Source organism: Urocampus carinirostris, chromosome 11 (assembly GCF_059441175.1).
Source record: "Urocampus carinirostris isolate Australia breed hairy pipefish chromosome 11, RoL_Ucar_1.0, whole genome shotgun sequence".
In the NCBI taxonomy this organism is placed as follows: domain Eukaryota; kingdom Metazoa; phylum Chordata; class Actinopteri; order Syngnathiformes; family Syngnathidae; genus Urocampus; species Urocampus carinirostris.
The window spans coordinates 24,409,930-24,419,998 of record NC_142359.1 but is presented as its reverse complement, the minus strand read 5'-3'; positions in this window follow the sequence as shown (position 1 = coordinate 24,419,998).

Sequence of the window (10,069 nt, the reverse complement as noted above, 5' to 3'; positions counted from 1 at the left end):
ACGCAGAAATTGTGATTTCGCTCGACTGTTGTATTAAAAAAACGTTGCTTCAAAATGTTTCTAATCGCTGTCGTTCCAAATTTTAAAGTGTCTTGATATTGGAAGAAAAAATAGTTTGAAATGAAAACAATAGAAATGATCTGAAGTTCTAAACCAACAAAAAAGACTAACAGATTACTCCACCTGGTGTCATGAGAGTAATTGCAGAGTTATTGAATGTAGGTAAAACTAAGGAGATGATAATAGATTTCCGGACTAAGCCTCCCCCGCATGTGCCACTGTCAATTAATGGTAGTGAGGTGGAACTGGTCCATTCATTCAAGTTTCTGGGTACTTACTTGTCAGCTGACCTCACATGGACTGTCAATGCTACTGATATTCTAAAGTCAGCCAGACAAAGGCTCTACTTCCTTCGTCAACTCAAATCATTCGGAGTCCGTCAACCCTTTCTAGTCAATTTTTATCGTGCTATCATTGAATCCGTTTTAACTAGGTCAATCACAGTTTGGTTTGTTCGCGTCAATCAGAAATAATTGTCAAAGATGGAATCAGTAGTGAGGACGGCAGAGGAAATAATAGGTACTGGCCTCCCGTCCCTGCAAAGTATCTACATTAATCGAATTAGAAAACGGACACTAAAAATTATAGACGATCCCAGTCACCCTGTTCGCAGGTACTTTGATTACCTGCCGTCAGGTCGCCGTCTTCGCTCCATTGCGAGCAAGACTTCACGTCTTAAAGAGAGTTTTTACCCTTCCGCTATCCGTATGTTCAACGGGAATTGATTTAGGTTATTATGTATAGTATTACTACGCCAACGGCGTTCCTCCGACCTATTCTACTCTAGTCTTGTTATTCACATATTCTTTTTTTTTAAACTATTCTATATAATTACGTTGTATTATACACTACAATATCTTTTTTACTCTATTCTTTTTATTCTTTTAAATCTATTATTTTATCATGATTGAGTGTTCGTGTGTCAAATGATTTCTTGTGTATATCATGTTTATGGTTATACTGGCTGAATGAATAAATACAATACAATACAAGAAAATCTCAGGCAGCACGGCGGCGCAGTGGTTAGCGCATGTGCGGCACAGTTCATGTCATGGGAACCTCCTGCGTGGGTTCAAATCCAGCTCCAGACTTCCTGTGCGGAGTTTGTATGTTCTCCCTGTGCTTGCGTGGGTTTCCTCCGGGCACTCCGGTTTCCTCCCACGTTCCAAAAACATGCATGTCAGGTGAATTGGCCGGTCCAAATTGTCCCTAGGTGTGAATGAGCGAGTGAGTTGTCTGTCCCCGCGTGCCCTGTGATTGGCTGGCAACCAGTTCAGGGTGTCCCCTGCCCACTGCCCGATGATTGCTGGGATGGGCTCCAGCCCCCCCGCTACCCTAATGAGGATAAGCGGTACGGCTAATGAGATGAGATGAGACAAGAAAATCTCATGAAGTAGTATCAAGGTGATTCGTTTATTTTGTGATGTGGTGTTTGTTGCAACATGATATTAAAGAAAAAACGAGAGATGTACAAACTAATCAACTTAAGTATCACGGTTCACGGATCCCTTAACCACCAGGGTTGTAGGGCACCACTTTCTGTGGTTGTCTTGAAGAAATACAGCCTGGCGGTGCCCATCCTTCTCCAGGCTGTTTTTCTGGGTAGGGGTTTGCTCCCCCACATGAAACAGATTATACTGGTTTCCATGTTTATCAGTAGCAGGAGAAGCCTCCTACTCTGATTCAGATAATTCATCATGTTTAAAAACATATGTGGTGTAATATTTATAATGAGGAAAAATTAATTGTTCTATTTATTTTGTTGGAATCCAGAGAGCAGGGATTTGCAATAAACAATGTTTTTTTTTTCAGAATTTAATTGTCTTTATTTTCATAATAAAAAGATGGTGAACATTATTTACAATGAGATTGGACATGGCACTCCATGATAAATAAAGTATTTAAGAAAAAAGAATGTTAGGATGAAAAGGGAGAATTAAAATAGAATTTAGATCAGTCAACAGGAACTAAGTGCGTCAAAACAATGGTCCACTGAAAAATAGTGTAATGACATTATCAAAAACATATTTCAATAAGGAATCAAATTTGAAAAAACATTTTTATTATGCAATAAAAGAACACATACAATGTGTATTCAAAATATCATTCTTTAAACTGAATACATTGGGACAAAGTTACACAGTATTTTTACCGGCTGTCTATTGAAATTAGCAACTAAAGTTCATTTCATTTAAAAATTCCAATTATGTATAATATACAGTTGCTAGACTTTGAAAGACCTTCTTTGTTCATCTTCCCCACGTAATAGCTTCCAGTTAATTCAGGGTTTGGATTTAAAATCTTGTAGATCACTCATTAAGCCGTAAATGTCTTATATTTACCCATAACAATGTCATAAGTTCTCCAAAGTTGTGCAACAATACAAGCTTTTATGGTTTTGTGAGGATATGATGTACGGTATATACCAAAGGATAGGTCACTATTTACCAGAGTTGTTCATGTAAACAGTGTAGACTCGTTCTTATTCAATCAAACAGAAAAGGAAAGGGAAAACAGTTTTGAATAGAAGAAAAAAAGGGAAAATAGAAAAAAAACACGACTGCAGTCATTTGAAATTACAATGTACCAAGTAAATATTTACCAAAGTTGTTACTTCTATGACTCCCCGCAAAGCCCCACACCCGCAGTGGAATACGGAAGGAAAAAGAAAAAAAAAAGAAAAGGAGAGGAAGAAAAAGGATGTAAAAAGGGGGATATGCAAAAAGGGAAAAAAGAATGACGAAAGAATGTGAAAAAAAATGAAGAAAAATAATAAGAAAAACAAGGAAAGAGAAAAAAGGGAGAAGAAACTGAGAGGAAATTGATAAAAGATTGAAAAAGAAAAATAGGAGAAAAGGCAAAGAGCAAAGGAGCCGCAGAAAAAGCCACTAGGTGGCTATGGCTCAAAAAGGCAGATCTGTTGGCTGCGAGTGGGACGCAAGTTGAGGCGTGATCAAAAAGAGCAAAAGAGATAAAAAAAATGAAAAACTGGGAAATGAAAAAAGACAACAAGGAAACATGTGAAAACATGGAAAACACGTATTTTTTTTAGATAAGAAGGAAAGAAAAAAAGAAGAAAAAACAAGATAAAAAAGGAATATAAAAGGGAAAAAGGAGCAAAAACGAAAAATGAAAATGAGAAAACAGTAATGACAAAAAGAATAAAATCAACAAATACAGGAAAAAAGGGGGGAAATAGGGGATACAGCTAAAAAGGAAAAATTTTAAAAAAGGAAAAAGAAAAGAAAGGAGGAAAAGGAAAAAGAAAAAAGGAATAAATTGACAGAACATTGATGAAAAAGAAAGAAAACAGAAAGGGAAAAAGGGGGAAAAAAGACAACAAAAGGGATAAAAGGAATTGAAAAAGGAAAAGGAAAATAACAAAAAGAGAAAGAGAATAGAGAGGAAAGTGACACTAAAGGAAATAAAGGAGAGCAAAAAGAAGCAAAAAAAGAAAACTGGGAAAATAAAAAGCGGAAAATGAAAAAAAGAGGGACAACTGAATAAAGAAAAAGGGAGGGAAACAGCAGGGGAAAATAAAATGGTCAAAAAGACGGAAAGAAAAAAAGAAAAGAAAAGGGAGAACGAGTTAAGAGAAAAGAAAAAAGGAGACAAAATGTGTTAACTCGTTTTAACTATGAACAAGTCACTTCAAGTTCATTACATAAAGATGTCCTTTTTCTTTTCCGACGTACTACAGCAACTCATGACTTTTGCGAGTGTTCCCAAAACTCGTGCCAAGTTTTTTTCCCCGGGTATTACATAACACACGAGGAACAGCACTCGTGCTCTTCGCGTGGCCCCCATCAAAACCCTGCTGCTGAGAATCTCGTGCGAAATGTATCATGCGAACTTCAACTTTCCCAGAAAAAAAATTCATCTCCGTCAATTTCCCAGCACTTTCTCCTTGGACCATTGAACCGTGAGTATAGATTTGTCCGAAGAAAAGTAAACAAAGGCCAATGTACATAAACGCTCGCTTTGTTCAAACCTAAGCGGCTGGTGGGCTTTTTTTGATGAGGATGCAAAATATCACATGGCTGCTGTAAAATCCTCAACGGCGCCCGGGGACAGTATACTCTGAGTCGTATTTACGTAACGATGTTCTTTACTTAATGGATCAGCTAGTCCTGGCTCAGGTCACATCAATTCCCGACTTTATTTAACAGGGCCACATCGGAACGATCCGGCCACGGTGTTATGTCTAAAGAGGTTGACAAGATACCAGGAGTCAAAGCGGGCCAATAGCTGCAGGTGTTGGGACAAACACAGTAACTCGGTCCAGGAAATCACGGCCGCTCTCTGCCCAGCCTGGAGGACATTGTTTAGAACTCCTTTCTCCTAATCTGGATGACAGCCACCTCTGACGTGCTGCACAGCTGCAGACAGAAAAACAGTACAAAGAACAGTCAACACGTCGCAAGAAAACCATGGGCTGCTCTCTGCCCAGTTTGGAGGACTTGCAATACTGAAACTGTCACAGACCAGGAACGGAGACGGGACCCAATTGCGTTGGTTTTACTCAGTTTTTATTAAGAAGGTGAACAGGACTTGCATCCACGAACAGATGATTGTCAGTCACGGGTAGCACATAGCAGGAACGCGGAAAAGTGGCACTTACGTGTCGAGCGAAGGCAAAGTCGAGAGCGAGGAAAAAACAGGTCGATGGCCGGGGCGGAGGAGCAAAATTATAAACGGGTGCAGAAAAGAGGTCGGCAACGGGTATCAGACAGGAAACGGCAGAATATAGTCGGAGAGTACAAAAGCTTGCCTAGCTGGGAGCATAGGTTCGCAGACGATCTGGAGGGTTCTTTTCGGAAGACGGGAGTTTAAAAAGAGTCCAACAGCCAATCAGGGTCCGTGGCTGTTGGCGCCAACGGGGCAGCCACGGGTGCCCCGCATCAGTAATCATGACAGAAGCATGGCTAACAACAATTTAAAAGGCACACAGAAAAACATTACAGAGAGTTATCAAGACATCACAGAAAATCATAGGCTGCTCTCTCCCCAGACCCGATGACATCGCCGACAACATTAAGAAGAACTTATCTCTCTTAATCTAAATGGCCACTACCTGTTTGACATGCAGCACGGCTGCAGACAGAAAAAAATTACAAAGAGTCATCAACACGACACAGAAAATCATGAGCTGTTCTCTGCGCAGTCCAGACAACATTGCTGGCTTGCAATACTGCCTCAGGGCTAACAAGAATTTAAAAGACTCTTGTCCTGGATTGCCAATACAGAAAAACATCACAGTCATCAACACGGCCCTGAAAATCATGGGCTGCTCTCTGCCGAGTTCTGAGGTCATAGCTGGCAACATTATTCAGGACCTCGCTCACCCTGGTCACCATCTCATTAACCTGCCACCTTCAGTCAACAGATCACTTAAAACGAGGACTAATAGGCCCAGCAAGTTTTGAACGCAGGGCCGTCACTAACTCAAAAAAACACACAAGACTTGCAAGGAAAAATGCATACTGTAATCCCTCGCCACTCTGCTCTTTCATCCTTAGTAGGTCTGAAAAATATTCAAGAATCCATTATCCCTGATCGTATTTTGCAGGAGTGGGGGCCAACATAGCATATATATTTTCTAGGCCTGATTGATCTACCTTGCCTTTCTATTGACCAAAAAGTGAACTGCACTTTTGTGGCTGCAATTCATTATCCCCAATTGCATATCGCTGTGGGCTGGGACAGACAGGGTGCATGTTTGGGCCTGGCAGCTCTTTTTTTGCCTTTACTGTATTTCCACCTAAAATCGAGTGCACTCAAGATCGCGATCCATTATCCCCAAATCCTATTCAGGTCCCCTAAACCAAGGACTACCAGTCTCAGTAACCATTCCTACCGCAGGGCCATCTCTAACTTAAACAAACACTTAAGACTGTGGAAAAAAATATATACTGAAATCCCTCGCCACTCTGCTCTTTGGTCCTTAGTAGGGCTGAAAAATATTTAGGAATTAATTATCCCTGATCCTACTTTGCAGGAGAGAGGGCCAACAAAGCACATTTTTTAAGCTTGATTGATCCATTATCCCCAATTGCATATCGCTGTGGGCTGGGACAGGCAGGGTGCATGTCAGCTCTCTTTTTGCCTTTACTGTATTTCCGCCTAAAATGTAGCGCACTCATGAGGTGATCGCGAGCCATTATCCCCCAATCCTATTCAGGTCACCTCAAACAAGGACTAACAGTCTCAGTAACAGTTTCTACCACAGGGGCCATCACTAACTTAAACAAACACACAAGACTGTGGAAAAATATATACTGTAATCCCTCGATACTCTGCTCTTTTGCCTTTAGTGTGCTGAACAATTTATTATCCCTGATTGTAATTTGCAGGAGTGGGGGCCAACATAGCACATATTTTTTTAAGCCTGATGGCTCTACTTTGCCTTTCTGTCCTCCAAAAAGTGAACTGCACTTTTGTGGCTGCGATCCATTATCCCCAATTGCATATTGCTGTGGGCTAGGACAGGCAGGGTACTTGTTTGGGCCTGGCAGCTCTTTTTTAGCCTTTACTGTATTTAGGCCTAAAATGAAGTGCACTCATGTGGCGATCGCGATCCTCTATCCCCAATCCTATTCAGGTCTCCTAAAACAAAGACTAACAGTCTCATAACAGTTTCTTCCCCAGGGCCATCACTACCCGAACAAGCCAAGAAGTCAAGAAAAAATATGTATCTTGCCTACTTACAGGATAATGAGTATTCAGATATTGTTTACTTTACTCTTCTTATGGAAATATGTTGCTGCTAATGTCCTTTTTCATAGCACTGTTGTTCTAATGTACATACCACCTGGGTCAGTCTATAAGGATTACGTAGCAAATATTGCTAACCTTCTTTTTTATCTTATCTTTTTTTCCTAAAGTCTTTTCTGTCCCTCCAAGGGTACCACCTTGTCTAATCTGCTTGTAAACAATGTCCACCATTTTGTTATCAATGTCAACTAAGACAGTTCCGATAAACGGATCTGCAGATGGCGCACATCCGACACCATGGCGTCCGAAGCCCCCGTGAGTATGTCTTGTCCGTCTCGTGAAACTCCCGCACGTCAAACATCCGTCCGCCTCATCGATCGGTTTCGTTCGTGCCGTCCGATGACACGGGATGCGATAACAGACTCGATCCTCGTGTTTTTTCCGACCAAAGTTGTTCTGAACCCGAGTAAACTTCAGTTCCTTATCTCGACCTGTGTGTTCCTTTTACCGTTTCAATGTTATTGAGACCCCTCATATAGATAAAAACAATGGGAGAGCACATAGCAATATACTGGAAGGTGTGTACACTCATCGCGTAATGATGCTTTCTAAGACTTTATGAGTTTATGACTATCGACTGTCTTCTGTAGTCTGTCTGGCTGACTTGATGGGAGATAAGCAGGGAGTGAAACTTTCAAGGTTGGCTTTGTGGGACTGTTAAAGATCCTATCTGTGTTTTCCAAAGACATTAAAAATGCATACTAACCAACACTGCAGTTTTAAGGTTAGACTACCTATTTTCTCCCCTTAAAAAGGCCCAGTGATTTTTAAATTTTAAATTGAAACAACAACAAACCTCTTAAATCAAGACTATTTTATAGTAATATCAATAATAATAGATTGTGTTTCAAAGGGCCTTTCAGGACACCCAAGGTCGCTGTTCTCACAAGCCAGAAACGGAGACAGGACCCAGTAGCGTTCGTTTACTCAGTTTTATTGATAAAGAGAGGGAGCAGTGCTTGCTTCCACGATCCGATGATCGACGGACACGGGTAGCCACGTGCTGGAACGCAAAAGTGGTACTTCCGTGTCGAGCGAGGATAATCGTAGGCACCAGGGATACTGTTCACTAGCCGGGACGGGAGAGCAAGGGCGGTATAGAGTCCAGAGAACAGGTCGGCAACAGGTATCAGGCAGGAAACAGGGCAAAACAGGTCGGTGGTCGGGATGGCAGAGCAGGGCAGAAACGGGTCCAGAAACAGGTCAGCAACAGGTATCAGGCAGGAGAAAACAGGGCAGGAAAATGTCGGAAGGTATGACCTTGCCTAGCTGGGAGCATAGGTCCGCAAACGGTCTGACGCCGGTAACAGGGAGCCGGGGGGTTTAAAAAGTGGCAAGGAGCCAATCAGCGACCAGGGGTGTTGGCGTCAACGGGGCAGCCGCAGGGGCCCCGAATCGGTACATCATGACAGCTGTACATGTGAGTCAGACACAATTAAGGAAGAGTAAAAGAAGAGTAAAACAAACAATTAATATATAGTCAATAAAACACATAATAGTTAAAAGGGACCGTGTGTGAGGCAGATGGTCAAGAATAGGCAAGCCTGAAGAGGTGAGTTTTGAGTCCGGATTTGAAGGTGGACAGGGTCGCAGAATTTTGGAGGTCAGGCGGCAATGAGTTCCAGAGCTGGGGGGCAGAGCGGCTGAAAGCTGAGGCAGGCAGGGGGTATAGTGAAATAGAGGGAGGAAGATGATCTGAGGGTGCGGGATAGTGTGGCAGTGTGAAGGAGGTCGGAGAGATAGGGAGGGGCAAGGTTATGAATGGCCATGCAGGATTTTGTAGGTTTTATTATGGTTGATTGGGAGCCAGTGGAGTTGCTGAAGGATAGGGATGATGTAATGGTGAGAGGGGGTTTGGGTTATGATACGTGCAGCAGAGTTATGGACCAGCTGAAGTTTATGCAGGGACTTTTGAGGTAAAACCCTGGAGGAGGGAATTGCAGAAATCGATCATTTTAGTCTATGGTTGCTTTATTTTGGAGCGAGACGAAGTCTTTGTGCGTGGATAAACGGCTCCAACGACTTCCTTTAAATAAAAGTTTGACACTTCTGGTGTGGAATAAGCACATGTGGTTCAGTTATTAAAATTCTGGATACGGATTGTGTTTCCTGCATCAAAATAGGGTGCACAATAACATCTATCCCTTTTTAATGTCAAAAGGTGAGTATGTCTGAAAGTTATCTGAAAATAGAAAGTGCCCAAATTTGTCAAAAACACAGAATCATCACCACATCCCAGAAAATCATGGGTGCTCTCTGCCTGACAGCCCAATTATAATAACACAAAATCGTATCTCAATTCCAGGATTTTGGATTGACCAAGTCAAAGATAAACCAAAAAGGAAACCTAACAAAATCTAGAAAGTCGTGGGCTGCTCTCTTGAGTCTGCCGATGGTCTAGAGAGACTCCGCTCACTCTGGCAACCACCTCTTTGACCTGCAGATCCATTATCCCTGATTGCATATTGCTGCGAGTGGACTGGCAGAGCGCATTCTTTTCAAAGCCAAGAGGCTCTATTTTGCCATTCCCTCTACCCAATTGTGAACTGCACTTTTGTGGCTATGATCCATTATCCTTGATTGCATATTACTGAAAGCTTAGACAGGCAGAGCGCTAATTTGTTGGGCCCCGTCGCTTTTTTTAGTTGCCGTAATTGTATTTCCCCTTAAAATGAACTGCACTCGTGCGGCGACTGCGATCCATTATCCCCAATCCCGTATCGACAGACGCTGAGTAAAATTTGACCACCAGACATCGCTGTATTGTGTAGTGCAACTAAAAATTTGCGCTTCAATGCACAAGGAAGAATACAAAAACTGTAAAGTGACCGAACCACACATTTTTCTTTTTGTTTTTTGCCCAGCCCTTCACGGGATTTCTGGCTTTTGGGTGGACATTGTTTACAAGCAGATTAGACAAGGTGGAACAGAAAAGACTTTAGGAAAAAAAGATAAGATAAAAAAGAAGATTAGCAGTAAGATGGCTTACAACCACGTGAATATCCTCTAGGTGAGCCTCATATTATATAAAATCAACACAAATTTCTTCAGTATTTTTTTTAAAATGGCATGTGCATGCATTTTTTCTCATTATCCAGAACAATATCTTTTGTTTTTTTTAAATAAAGAAAATGTAAGTTTTTTTTTTTATCCACAAGGAGTTGCTAAAATACATAACGTCCTTTTAAAAAGACAATTATTGATGAATCACAGAACGAAGATGTCATAAGATACC